Below are 14,285 nucleotides of genomic sequence, written 5' to 3'. Positions count from 1 at the left end.
TCGAATCGTAACAGTTCTACTTAAAAAAATATGTTGTCATATAGGAGTATTTTTTTTCTTGATTTGAGTTATTTTGTGATTACTATCTCTCCGTTCATGTTTCTATCTCTCTGCTACCTCTTCTTTCAAATGGGAAATTTATTGTTGTAGGCTGTGTTCTTCCCTCTTTTTTCCCAACTCACCTTTCTTGTTTTCCGCGCACACGCATTTATTCTCAAACTCCTAAATAACACTGGTAGGAAAACAATCTTTCTGTACGAGGACCCCTTTAGATTGCAGATGAACCGTAACTAACGGCGTCTGCAAAAATCGACCTCCATTTTAACGTACGACTCCCTAAGAGACCCGCATGTAAAATTCTATTTTTACAGACGGGTCTCTTAAGGGGTCGCATGTAAAAATAAGTCTATTCACATGCGGGCCTCTTAAAGATCTGCATGCGGATCTCTTAAAGATTCGCATGCAAAATTATCTTCTCTTTATTACAGTTTTTCCCTCCTCACCACTTCAAAATTTTCACCTCTTATCCTCTCCTCTTTCTCCTCTCTAATATTTCCCCCTCTCTCTTCCTTCACCTCTATCTTTCTCTCATTTTCTCCTCTCCCTCTCTTTCTCTTCGTCTCCTCTCTCTCTCTTTCTCTCACCGAGCGGGAGGCACTGGGCAACGGGCGGTGCGGCCGACGAGCAGGCGCTGGGAGCAGGCACCACCCCACGACACAGACTACGGCGGCGGCACTGGGGGGCATGGGCGACGGCGGCGGCCCTCTCCCGCCTGGATCCGCCGGTGGTTGCCCTCCCCTGCTCCGATCCGCTGGCGGCGGCCCTCCCCCGCCTGGATCCGCAGGCCGGTGCCCTCCCCCACCCTGATCCGTCGGCTGTGGCCCTCCCGGTGCCTCCTCACCGTGACAGGAGGAGGACGACGTCGACAGTGGCTGCGAAGGCTTAAGGACGACGGCGAACCGGTAGTGGGTGTATTTTTCGACTTTTGGAATTTTTATTTTTTTCACGATTTTTCCTTTTCGCTTGCAGTTGCACGGGCCGCATATCTCGTCCTAAGCTTCATAATCCGTTTCATATTAAAATACAAAATTTATCTCAATTTTTATTAGCATATTTTTCAAACGGTTAAACCGTGATTTCGTAAAAAAAAACTTTATGTATAGTTGTTGCTCTAAAATATTTAAATAAATCTATTTTTTCAGGTTTGTAGTAATTTAAATTTAATTTATCATTTTCAAATGATTTTCTTGTTTTAGATGTCCTTACTTAATCTCCATCTTCATAACTTTTTGGGCAGATTTTTTCAGATGTAGTACTACTATGTGGTACGTATACATCATAACAAATCGTTGTTTGTTGCTTTTGCAATTAGTATATAGTCAAACCACTTTCGTTCGTGGTACTGTGTGACTGTGACTGAGCCGGAAGCTAGAAGCATCTCCTATCATAAAGTCAGAAAGTCAGAGGGACGTGGTCACTTACGTGTGGGCCCATAAAGGTGAGACCCACCTATCAGCGACCCACGTCTCTCTGATTTTACGTTAGAGGAGCTCTGTCCGACTTAGCCTTCTCCTATCATCAAATTGTATGGACATTATCACGGAACTATTATAAACATTTAAGAACTTGCATGCCACTCAAATAGTTATGATTTATTTTTAAAATAAAAAAAGATAAATTAATATATGATAAATTACTTCATAAACATGCAAGGTAAAATTTAACTAGTACATATTGCAATGCAAAAAACAAATTCAACTATGAATATACGTTATGAATATACGTTAACTAGCTGTAGTTTAATGTTTTTTCTTGCTGGTAAAAGTTGAATTTTAATTAACTGATATATCACGTGTTAATACAAACTTTTATTTTTTTAAAAAAACATCATAATTATTTGAATAACATACGATTAATGAGGAGGTATTCTCTCGAGAGTTTAAAATCCACCTCCATCATCATGCCAGGAAACTCTTTTAATCACATGGGTGGATGTTCTCCCGTTTATTGTATGCCATTTAAATAATTACGAAAAAAATAAAAAAATATGATAAGATACATCAATATGCAATATAGATGCAAGTTAAAATTCAACCTTTACGAATTGTAACAAGAATAATAAATAAAACTCAAAATTAGTATAGGTATATTTGCAATTAAATTTGTTATCTTTGTTACAACTTGTAAAAACACATGTTTGTGAATTGATATATTAGATGTTGATCTATCTTGTTATTTTTTTTCGTTATAATTGACATGTAATGAATGAGTGTGACGTCCACCCGTCATCTTCCGCTGCTTCATAAGCTGGATAACTGCGCAATGCAACACCCCGTAACCAGGCCATTTCGTTCGTCTCGTCGTCTCGTTTCGCCGGTTGGGATTCGGGAGCCATGAAGCAGGCCACGTCGTCGCGCTTTCCGGCCACCTCGTTTTGCTCGCTGTGCCTCCGCCTCCTCCTACCCCTCGGACTCGTAGCCATGGCGCTGTCGAGCCTTGTTGTCCTCTCCGTCTCCGGCTGCCTCAGTGCTCCGCGCTCCCGTCCCGTCGTCGACAACACTAACAACGACGGCGGTCTAGGTGCTGAGACGACGGCCGCGAGGGAGCCGGAGTTCCGACTCCTCGTGGGGGTGCTGACCACGCCGAGCCGGTACGAGCGGCGCGGCATCCTGCGCCTGGCGTACGCGCTGCAGCCCGCGCCGGGGGCGCAGGTGGACGTGCGGTTCGTGCTGTGCGACGTGACGGACGCCGCGGACGCGGTGCTGGTGGCGGCGGAGGCGGCGCGGCACGGCGACATCCTGGTGCTCGACGGCTGCAGTACCGAGAACATGAACGACGGCAAGACGCACGCGTACCTCTCCTCCGTGCCGCGCCTGTTCGCGCCGTGCCCCTACGACTACGTCATGAAGGCCGACGACGACACGTACCTCCGCGTGGCGGCGCTCGCCGACGAGCTCCGCGGCAAGCCGCGGAGGACGTCTACCTCGGCCGGGGCTACGCCGTCGGCGACGACCCGATGCCGTTCATGCACGGCATGGGCTACGTCGTGTCCTGGGACGTCGCGCGCTGGGTGTCCGCCAACGAGGACATCGTGCGTCGCAGCGGCACGCGCGGGCACGAGGACCGCCTCGTCGGCAGGTGGCTCAACGCCGGCGGCAGGGGACGGAACCGGTACAACCTCAAGCCGCGGATGTACGACATCAACTGGGACATGGACGAGTTCCGGCCCAACACCATCGCCGTGCACAGGCTCAAGAACAACCGCCGGTGGGCCGCCGTGTTCCGGCACTTCAACGTCACCGTCGGCATAAAGCCATCCACAGCGGCAAGGCCACACAACTAGAATCCAGTGACAAACGGCATAATCGCTAGAAATGGATGTACACTATATATATTGGCTGGACACAACAATGTACTCCGCTATCACTCACTTCTATTAAGGTGTGTTTGAGGAGAAGGGGATTGAGGAGATTGGGGAGATACGCAAAACGAGGTGAGCCATTAACTCATGATTAATTGAGTATTAACTATTTTAAATTTCAAAAATGGATTAATATGATTTTTAAAGCAACTTTCCTATAGAAATTTTTTTGCAAAAAACGCACCGTTTAGTAGTTTGAAAAGCGTGCACGCGGAAAACGAGAATCAATCTCCCCTATCTCCTCATAACGAACAGAGCCTTAGTCTCACCGACTACGAATGTGTAGTTACATCGAAATTAAACCAGGCCCGGTGGGACAAGTGCCTCAACGCCGACGGTTTATGTATTTCTGGGCCTTGCCATCCTTCTGGGATCAGAATGGCCCAACCGAACAACGAGTCATCAGCAATCAGTTGGAAATATGTCTATTTTGTCTCCCTCATTTCTTACTCTGTTTTAAAACAGAGTATAATTCCGGGTAAAGTCTTGTCCAAAATCCTTCGCGTCGGTCGCTCAGGGGAAGGAGAAAAATCAGACGCTCCCTCCCCACGTGACGCGTGCTGCCTCCTAGGCCCCACCACGTGCCCCTGCCCCCACCTGCCATGTATCTCCACCACATACTCTATTGCAACAAACCACCCACATAACCTCTATTAAGGGAATTCGTTTTATTTTTTGTTCCACCAAAAATGTTTCACCTAATGCACTCACAATGTTTCAATGTGTATGAATCAAATGTTGCAGTGAATTGAAACATTCTTTTACAACAAATCACACACATATTATGAAAACCCTCTATTAAGTGAATCCGTTTTATTTTTTGTTCCACCAAAAATGTATCACCTAGTGTACTCGTGATGTTTCACTATGTATAGATTAAATGTTGCAGTGAATTGAAACATTCTTTCGCTATTTGCTGAAACTTTGTTTTTATATAAGGTGAAACAACATCCAATTTAAACGATTGAAACATTTTCGATCTACTTAGTGAAACAATTCCGATATATTTGGTGTAACAGTGTGCAACATTTAAAAACAATTCAATAATAAGCTAAATTTTTGTCATCGTAATATATCTATGTGTGGTCTTATTTTAAAAATTTAATTGCAATGAATTTAATGGTGCAATCGGATCATGATTTGGATAAATAACTTAAGAGAAAAAATAGTTTAAAATAGTTTTGCATGCATGCATGCTGACGGTCAGCTGACGTGGGCGCCCGATTTTTTGCACCCCAGATCGGGCACTCGACGCGTAGTGCCCTCGCGGGTGTTCGGGTGCGTGAGAATTTCGCGAACTGTTGCAATAGCTTTCCATCCCTTCTTTTGTTCCTAATTATGCTTATAATCACCAAGCTAACATTTGTTTCGGTTAAAAGACCACTTCACATGACCACACATCGTTTTTCAGTTACGAGTTTGTTTTTCATTTGTTTCGGTTATCTCTCTATCGGCGATGTAGGCGCTGCGGGGATGGCGGGAACAGCAGAAAGGGTGCTGCGCACGCTAGCAAGGAGGACGTTGGAGGTGGCGGGTCGAGGTGAGGAAGGGGTTGCAACGCAGTGGGAGCCTAGTAATGGTGAGGAAGGCGGGAGTATGCGGCGGCAAGGAGGGCATGGTGAACGGTGGCGAGGAAGGCGCTGGAGATGGTGGGCTGCGCGAGGAAGGGGCCAGTTGTGGCGCGGCGGACGGCGGTGAGGAGGGCTGGAAGCAGTAGGCAGTTTGGTAGCTGTGAGCTCGATGGAGCCCAGACAGATGGGGGATGGAAGAAAGAGAGGTGAGGGAGGAAGTGGACGACGCGAGGGTCGAGGTGGTGAATCCAGTGATGCCCACGCTTCTCCTTCCATCTCCTCTCTTGTCGGCCGGAGGAGAAGGAATAGGAGGGAACCTCAACGAACAACGGGATGTGGATTTGGCAATCGGCTTGGTTGCTGGCTTGATTGGAGATTGAGGGCAGGGGTGAAGAGGGGAGGAGGGAAGAAGGAAGAAGGGAGAAGACTGGAGGCAACCGCAGCTAGCAAACACCTGTGTTGTTGGAGTCCTCTAGCTCGGTAGCTATCGGCCTCCATGGAAGAGGAGGGAATGTAGCGCCCGTTCCGTCGTGGCGCCTAGCGGGAAAATTATCTCTTAAAAACCCTAATTGCGAAATTTGTTTCTTTGCTTGTTGTCTAGTGTTCGTGCCATCTCAAGATCTCAATCCCCGATCTATCGTCGAGTCCAATCCCGAATCCAATCCTTCCAAATCAAATTCCTCCACAAAAGTCTATTTTGCCTCCCCCGGGGGTCGATGGGCCGATTTCCTCCCGGCCCATCTCCCCCTCTCCCCCGGCCCTCTCCCCTCCCCGGCGCGCTCCGCTCCCCCCCCCGCTCAGCTCCGCTCCACCTCGCCCGCGCGCCGCGCGCGCGTGCGCGAAGAGCCGCGCCGAGTGCTCCTCCTCCTCCGCTCCGCCCGCGTGCGTGCGCGTGAGCCGCCCGCGCCGAGCGAAGTCCTCCCTCTCCGCTCCCTCACTGCCACTTCCCGCGCGCCGTGTTCGCGTGCGCACGCCCGCGCGGACGCCGCCCGTTGCAAGCCGCACGCGCGTGCCGAGTGGCCGACCGCCCGGTCGCCGCCGCCGTTAGCCTCTTCACGCGTCTGTCGCCCGTGTCGTCGCGCCGCTCCAAACCGCCCGCCGTCATCGCTGTCGTCACCGCCCGGCCCCGCCACTCCGCGCGCAAGCCGCCAAGGGATGGAGGCAGCGCCCCTCCTCCCTCTGCCGCGTCGCCCCCGCTCCCCTCCTCCTTTTTCCCGAATCGGCAAAAGGGCAAGCCCCTTTCTCCCCCTCCTTTTTCCCCTTTTCCCCCCGCCGGCGTCATCCTCCCTGTCGCCGCTCTGGCCGCGACCGCCGAGTGCCAGCTCGCGCCTTGACCGCCCTAAGTCGGTTCCCAAACCGACATTGCCGCCCCCTTTAAACCCCAGCTCCTTCCCCTCCAATCTCCCTCGTTTTCGCCTCCTCGCCATAGCTGCCGCCCCCGTGCTCTGTTCGCCGTCGCCGTTCGTTGTTGCGCGTGTCGAAGGAGTCGGCACGAGTAAGGACGCGGAAGGGGACTTCGGCCGCGCCCTCTCCTTCCTCTTCCCCGGCCCGAGGCCGGAGAGATTACTCCCGCGCCGTCGGCCTCTCGTCACAGCGCCCCTCCTCATCTCGGTGATGCCTCCCTCTGTTCTTCCTCCTCGCTCCATCTCCTCCCCCTAGCTTTCGGTAGTAGCTCGAGTAGACTCCCCGTAGTTAGCCGGCGCCACCCCGACCGTTGTCGTCGCTCGCCGCGTGCTCGCCGCCGTCGCCGCTCGAGCTCCGTAGCACTCACACGTCACCAGCCTTGCTCGGCGTAGCTCCGTCCAATCCGACGCTAGCATCGAGTTCCCGAAACCGCGTAGATGCTCTCACCGCCGGGAATCGACCCCTCGTGGCCTCGCCGCCGTTTCCCTCTTCCCTCCCCGCCGGTTGTCGCCGCCGCGATTCGCCGCCGTCAAGCTTCCTCCGGCAAATCCGAGCCGTTGGCTCGTCTCCCCTCATCACGAGCAACCGCCCGGTGTGCTCGCTTTTGTCCGTATCGCCGTGGTTCGCTCCGCCGCTCGCTGCCGCTGCCCGCCGTCCATTCGCGGCCGGGTCGTCGTCTACCTCCCGCCGGCCCGCGTGGCAGCCACGTAGGCGCCACGTCGGCGCCAGCTCAGCCTAGACCGGGTCGAGCCGACCCCGGTCAGTCCCTCCCCGTGCGCGCGTTCCACCGCGAGCCGTGAGGCTGCGCGTGGGCCCGCCGCATCCGCATCCACCGCGAACCGCGCACGTGCACCGCGTCCCTCCCCCGCCCGCGCGCATGAGCCGCGTACTCCCTCCGCACGGTGAGCCAAGCCGCTGACAAGCGGGTCCCACCCGGGATCGCGCATGGTGAGCCCGGTCCACCGGCGCTCTCTCTCTCTTCCCTCCCGCGCGCGCGCACTTGGGCCGCCTTGGGCCGGCCGACCCATTTAACTCGGCCGGTCCGCTCCAATTCCCTTGGGCCGCGCCTTAGCCGCCCGAGGAAAAGTCTATAATCCCTCCCTCTTTTCTTTTCTTTTCTTTTCCAAAAAAGGATTTAATTAAATCCTTTTCTTTTTGACCAAAAAATCCAATAATCTTAGAAATTCAATATCTTCCTAACCTTAGATCCGTTTGACTCCGTTCAACTTCCAAAATTCCTCAAATCTCGAGATCTATCTAATGGCACGCTTAGAGGTCATTATTAGGGTTTCATTTTCGCCGTTTGTTGAGTTGTCCCGTTTCGCGTGTAGTTTCGGAGCCCGAAGACCCGCATTGCGAGGATTTCGAGGATCAAGCTCCAGATCTCGAGCAAGGCAAGCCACCTTTGAACATCTTGAGCCTATATTTGAAATCTAATTATATTGCTTGTAAAATATTATGCATTGATAGGATTGCACTTAATCTGTTGTTCCGTCTGCAAGGCAGATTGGCAGACCTACCTAACTTGTTGCATTTGATCCTTCCATTGTTAATTGCTATACTATGTCCCCTTGTAACCATCCAGTTGCGCCTCGATATTCGTGCACCCTGTGCCAGTATCGACGGTCGCCTTCAAACTTAAAATCTGAGTAATAACTTGGGTAAAACTGGAGTTTTACAAAAGACTTGGAAAACCCGACACCTGGGTCGGTGCTTGCGAACTAAATGAATTTCCAAAACCGCGGACCGGGAAACGTACCGGGTGTACGGTTTCCCGCTCTCGCACTTAAGGACCGATTCCTTGGAATTTCATCCAAACATAAGACAAGTACAACCACATGGGTGGAATGGGACACCCCTGGCTGAGTAACTAGCTTATCAGGGGAGCCTTGATGCCGAGAGACATGTGGATTCGCCGGGGTGGTGTCGGGGAGGACCCCTGGGCTTCCTGGCACAGTATGGTCTGGGAGCTAACCTGTTGTTGGTCTGGGACCCCTCTCGTCGGCGTATGGTAAACCTGTGTCGGCTTTGGAAATGCCTTGTCATGAAAGCTTGGAGGTCTCCCGACGTGGCTGATCCCCACGGGCTGGGTGATCCGGGTTAGTAATGTCATGCGGGTAAAGTGTACCCCCTCTGCAGAGGTTAACAAACTGTTCGAACAGCCGTGCCCACGGTCATGGGCGGATGTGAGGTGATTCCTAGCGTAGTTTGGTTTGACTACTGCTTGTGAAATTGCTGTGTGAAAAGGGGTTCGGTGTTTGAAAAATCTGCAGCTGATGGGATCAGCTAGGCCCGGGTGGCCGTTTGAAAAGTTGTTGGCCCGGGTGGCCGTTGAAAAAGCTGTTGGCCGGGTGCTAACCTTGTTTAAATTCTAAAGACTGATACATTGCACATACTCCGACCGGACGAGACGCACTGTCTCATCCGTGTCGTTTGAGAAGCACTCACTTAGTTGTTTCAGAAAAGAGTTCAAATAAAAATTAATTGCAAAAACATCAGCCTTTCCTTGAAGCCTGCATTAAACACTTATTTCCCATGGCTTGCTGAGTACTCCCGTACTCACCCTTGCTCTATATAAATAATTCCCCCCCAGTTGCTGAAGAAGATGAAGCGGATCCTGCTGATGAGGAGTTTTTCCAGGAGCAAGCCGGCTACGATGAGTTTTAGGGTTTCGGCCTAGTTCCCAAGTCGCGCCTGTGTTGATTGGTCCAAGTCCTGGCTTCCGCTTTCCTTTTGTAATGCAGTTGTGAGCTCGGGATCTGTCCGCAGCCCAACATGACTGTACATCTACTCTATAATAAAGAGACCTCTGTTGCTGTGATATTCTGTCTCCCTGTGATACCAGCACTGTTTCCTGGGACTGGTATCGATTAACAGGTTAATTTGAAGCGTCACGGGCTAGTTCCGGTCGGGACTAGTTCGGGGCGTGACAGGGAAGACATGACCCACCCTGCATGAGCTCACCTCTCCGTCGGCTGGCTGCCACTGCTATCATCGTCGCCTTCCTCCACGGGCCAAGGAGGGCGCTTGCTGGCTCGCTGCCTCCTCCGTATCTACCCGGCTGGGGATGAAGAAAATGGGGGAAGAAAAGAGAAGAAGGTAACATGTGGGACCATTCATTATCTATCTATTATATTATTAAAACAGCTTTAAAAGGAGGCACCATGTTCGCTGTGGAAGCTAGAAATTCCTACATTATTCAGAGAAAAAGAAAAGAAAAAAAGAAAAGGAGAGCCCAAGTAGAAGTACAATTTAAAATAGCTGAAATTCGGAATTAAAAATAAGAAATATTGAAATAAGTTTCCATATAAGAATCTAATACGAGATTAATCAAAATTAAAAACAAAAATAATATAAAATCCAAAATTAGAAAAGCAAATGAGAGTCCAAGTAGGAATACAATATAAAAATAGCAGAAATTCAGAATTAAAAATAAGGAATAATAAAAGAAGAGTCCATATAAGAACCCAATACGAGATTAATTAAAATTCGAAATAAAAATAAATAAATCCAAAATTAGCAAAAGAAAATAAAAGAAGAGTTCATGAAGGAAACAATTTAAAATTAGCTGAAATTCAGAATTAAAAATAAGCAATATTGAAAGAAGAATCCATATAAGAACCCAATACGAGATTAATTAAAATTGAGAATAAAAATAAAATAATATCTAAAATTAGAAAAAATTAAAAGAAAATTCAAGTAGAAATACAATTTTAAAACAACTGAAATTGAAAATAAAAAATAAAAACATTAAAAGAACACAATACGATATTAACTAATTTTTTTTAAAAAAATTCTGAAATTTGAAAAAGAAAAGTAAGATTTCAATTAGGAATACAATTTATAAATAACTAAAATTTGTGATAAAAATAAAGATTATTGAAAGAAAAGACCATCTAAAACACATGACGAGATAAATTAAGAAACATGCCTATAAAGGAGTAGAGTGGTGGCGGTTGATACGAGATATAAAAATTGTTAATAAAACACCAAATAGAATCCTAATGACAATTAAAAGGAGGGACGTCAGGCATGCCGTGAAGCAAACGAGTAAGACGGTTGCTGGGACTTCTAGAAAGTAAAAAAAAATAACCCCATTGATAATCATATTCAATTTTTAAAATCTCAATGACAATAAAAAGGAGAAGCAGTGGGCGGGGTATATAAGAGTATAGTTGCAGAGCCGCTGACGGTTGACGGGACTTCTAGAAAATAAAAAATGAATTCAAATGATAGTTATGTTCGATTTTTAGAATCATAATAACAATAAAGAGTTGGCGGCGGACGGGCTGTAGAGGGGCATAGTGGCATCGTTTGATGGGACTTCTAAAAGTTATAAAAAATAAAACTACAAGTCCAATTTTTAAAGGTTTGAAACTTCCAAAAAGTAAAAAAGAACCAATGATAATCATGTTCGATTTTAAAATTTCAATGACAATAAAGAAGTAAGGTAGCGGGTTAGCCGTAGAGGAGTACAATGGCAAAGCCGTTGACGGTTTGGCGGGACTTTTAGAAAGTAAAAATGAACCCAAACAATAATTATGTTCGATTTTTAAAATCTCAATGACAATAAAGAGAAGAGACAATGGACGGGCCGTAGAGGAGTATAATGGCAACGTTTGACGGGACATTTTGATATTATAAAAATGAAATCCAATGTGACAATAAACTCTAAAAACTATAAAATCCAATTTTTAAAGGTTCCAAAAAGAATGAATAGAAATAATGGTAGATCGAGCAAGCAAATAAAGAAGGAGATGACATAAGGGGTAGCAATTGGTGTGACTTTTAAAAACTATATAATTAGAAACATAAGGATGATAAGGTTTCGTCTTTCAAAGTCTTAAGACAATGAGATAACTATTTAATAAATTTTAAGTAAAAATCATACTAAAAAAATATATGATTTTGTTTGGGTGCTAGCCGTGTAATTGCGCAGGCCACCTAGCTAGTTATATTATTAAAGGAATAGAAAAAGGAGCCTCCACATTCACTCTCATAGCCTAGAAATTCTCACATTAATCGGAGAAAAAGAAAAAACAGAGTCCATATAGAAATACAATTTAGAAATAGCTGAAATTCGGAATTAAAAAATAAGGAATATTAGAAGAGAAGACTAGAGCCCATATAGAAATATAATTAGGAAATAACTGAAATTCGGAATTAAAAATAAGAAATATTAGAAGTAGAGTACAGAGTCCATATAGAAATACAATTAGGAAATAACTGAAATTCAGAATTAAAAATAAGGAATATTAGAAGTAGAGTATAGAGTCCATATAGAAATACAATTAGGAAATAACTGAAATTCGGAATTAAAAATAAGGAATATTAGAAGTACAGTACAGAGTCCATATAGAAATACAATTAGGAAATAACTGAAATTCGGAACTAAAAATAAGGAATATTAGAAGTAGAGTATAGAGTCCATATAGAAATACAATTAAGAAAAAAATAGAAATTCGGAATTAAAAAATAAGGAATATTAGAAGTAGAGTATAGAGTACATATAGGAATTTAAAACTAACTAAAATTTAGAATAAACATAATAAAATTAAAAGTAGAGTTTAGAGTCCGTATAAAAATATAATTTACAAATAACTAAAATTTGAAATTAAGAAAAATATGGGATGAAGAGTTTAAAGTCAATATAGGAATATAGTTTAGAAGTAACTGAAATTCGAAATTAAAAATTAAATAATATTAAAAGATGAGTTTAGAATCCACGTAGAAATACAATTAGAAATAATAAAAATTCAGAAATAAAAATAAATAATATTGGAAGAAGAGCATAGAGTCTATATAGAAATACAATTTACAAAAAAAATTTGAAACTAAAAAAAGAAATATTAAAAGACGAGTCTAGAGTATATATAGGAATATATATAATTTACAAATAACTGAAATTTGATATTAAAAATAATTAATAACTAACACGTATATAAAATACAATATGAATATTACAAATTAGTAATTAGTAGTTTTGTAAAGTTATTGCAAAATTTAAAATTATGTTGTCATTTTAATATATTTGAATAATATAAGGGGAAAACATATATGCTATTATATGAGAGAAAATATAATGATGCTAGCTGCGTAATCTGCGCGGGTCACTATGCTAGTTTTATTAAATATTGCTAACAGCCATTGTTGACTTACTTTTTTTTTTATTTTTTTGACACCTTGGAATGCCACGTTAACCTCCCCAGTTCAAAACCATCTAAAACAGGAGTTAGGGGGTTAATTGTCTAGTATGAAAAGTTGATGGTATTGGCCCCGTTTGGCACAGCTCTACCTCCCAACTCCAGCTTATCTGGAGAACTGTGCCAAACGGTACTGTCATGGTTACGGATAAGGCATACCTCATATCCCACGCCTTATGGAATATACGGATACGGTATACCTTCATGTATACGATATGTTTCCGTATGCGATAAGGGAATTTACAAGATATTATGGAAAATATCCTTATGGGCAAGTGATTATCAGAGTCCTATTCAGAGAGGATTAGGTTTATTCTATATCGTGCAGGGTTTGTTGTCTCTGAGTTCTACTTGGAGACTAAGGCAACTCACGGTATAAAAGGCCGCCTGAGGGTTCAGATCATTGTATCACAACACCAACACCCCCACCATAGTTTACGGAGCGGGAGGACGCGAAGCCCACTTGCCGGGAGATCTCATCGAATCATCTAGAGAAGGATCTCGCCAGTAACGCCGGATTCTTTTGTTCTCTTTGTACTCTGTGATTTTTCATATCAATCTCATACAAACTAGATTAGGGCTATTACGTAACGAGGGGCTTGAACCAGTATAATCTTTGTCTCCTTGTTTGTTTTGATGTCGTATCATGTAGATCCTCATACCAACGTACCCCAATACCCTATTTATCCGGTCTACGGGTATCCCCCATCGATAGATACATATTCTTTATTTTTTTAGAGCAGAGTTAGCAGAGCTGCTCCACAAAATTATACTACGGGATGGAGTTGGGTTTTTGCTGCTCCACAACTCCACTCCACCTCAAAAGAACCACTACCTTTTTAGTGTATTTACGTAAAAATACCACTAAACTACCCTTTCCTACCCTTCTCCTCCCGTTGTCTCTCCTCTCCATCTTCCTCCCCATCCTCCTCCGGCGTCTTGCTGTGGCTGTGATAGCGGCGTTTGCGTTGGCGGCGGCAGGCGTTGGCGGCGGTGGCGATAGGTGGTGGCCCGGGGCGGCGGAGGAGATGCGGGGGCTGACCAGCAGCGGCGGCTCGCGGGCTGCCTGGCGGCAGCAACAGTAGGGTGACGTCTACAAGGTGTTCGACAAAATGGCGACGAGGGATGTGGTGGCGTGGATCTGAGTAATCTAGCCAAATACTTTCTATACCCGTCTCAGCTCGTATAGGAGCCAGCTCTTACTGGAGTTGGAGTTAGAATTGGGAGTTGGAGTTTAGAGCTCTATCAAACGGGACCTGAATATCTGCTATTCACCACGATAGTAAGAAGGGTAATTCAGATTTTTTTTTTTTAAAGATCACTAGGCTATACGGGTGGCTTTGGCGCCTATTGCGACCTATCGATCACTACATTATCATCTCGAGTGATTAGAATCCCCTCTCTTGGCAACCGTTAGTGCCACAGGGCCCATCGGCATAGCTCAGCTTGCTACGCGACGCATCTATATTCTGTAGCTGCTGCTGCTGCCGATCGATCGAGCTGTGTGATGTCGCCGGCGCTTGGAGTCTTGGAGCTTCATCGATCAGTTTCCTCCGGGACCAAACTCCATCCGGCGACAGTGCTGTTGCTTGGTTCCTTCCGTGTACAAGTACACACGGCCGGTCCCCTCCTCTTCCATGTCCAGGGACCAGTGGGATGGAGACTTGTGAATTTGGAGGTTTAATT

At 45.9% G+C, this 14,285-nt stretch overlaps 1 pseudogene across 1 annotated transcript; it reads left to right on the top strand.

The window, feature by feature from the left end:
- Window positions 1–424: 424 nt before the first annotated feature.
- LOC107277092 (uncharacterized) lies at window positions 425–3,487 on the top strand (annotated as a pseudogene). Its single transcript, XR_010735114.1, has one exon. The product of XR_010735114.1 is annotated as an uncharacterized protein (transcript).
- The last annotated feature ends 10,798 nt before the right edge of the window (window positions 3,488–14,285 follow it).

The sequence above is a fragment of the Oryza sativa genome, chromosome 9 (genome assembly GCF_034140825.1).
Source record: "Oryza sativa Japonica Group chromosome 9, ASM3414082v1".
Taxonomy (NCBI): domain Eukaryota; kingdom Viridiplantae; phylum Streptophyta; class Magnoliopsida; order Poales; family Poaceae; genus Oryza; species Oryza sativa.
The sequence above is the reverse complement of the archived record's forward strand: the minus strand, read 5'-3'. Positions and strand labels throughout refer to the sequence as shown.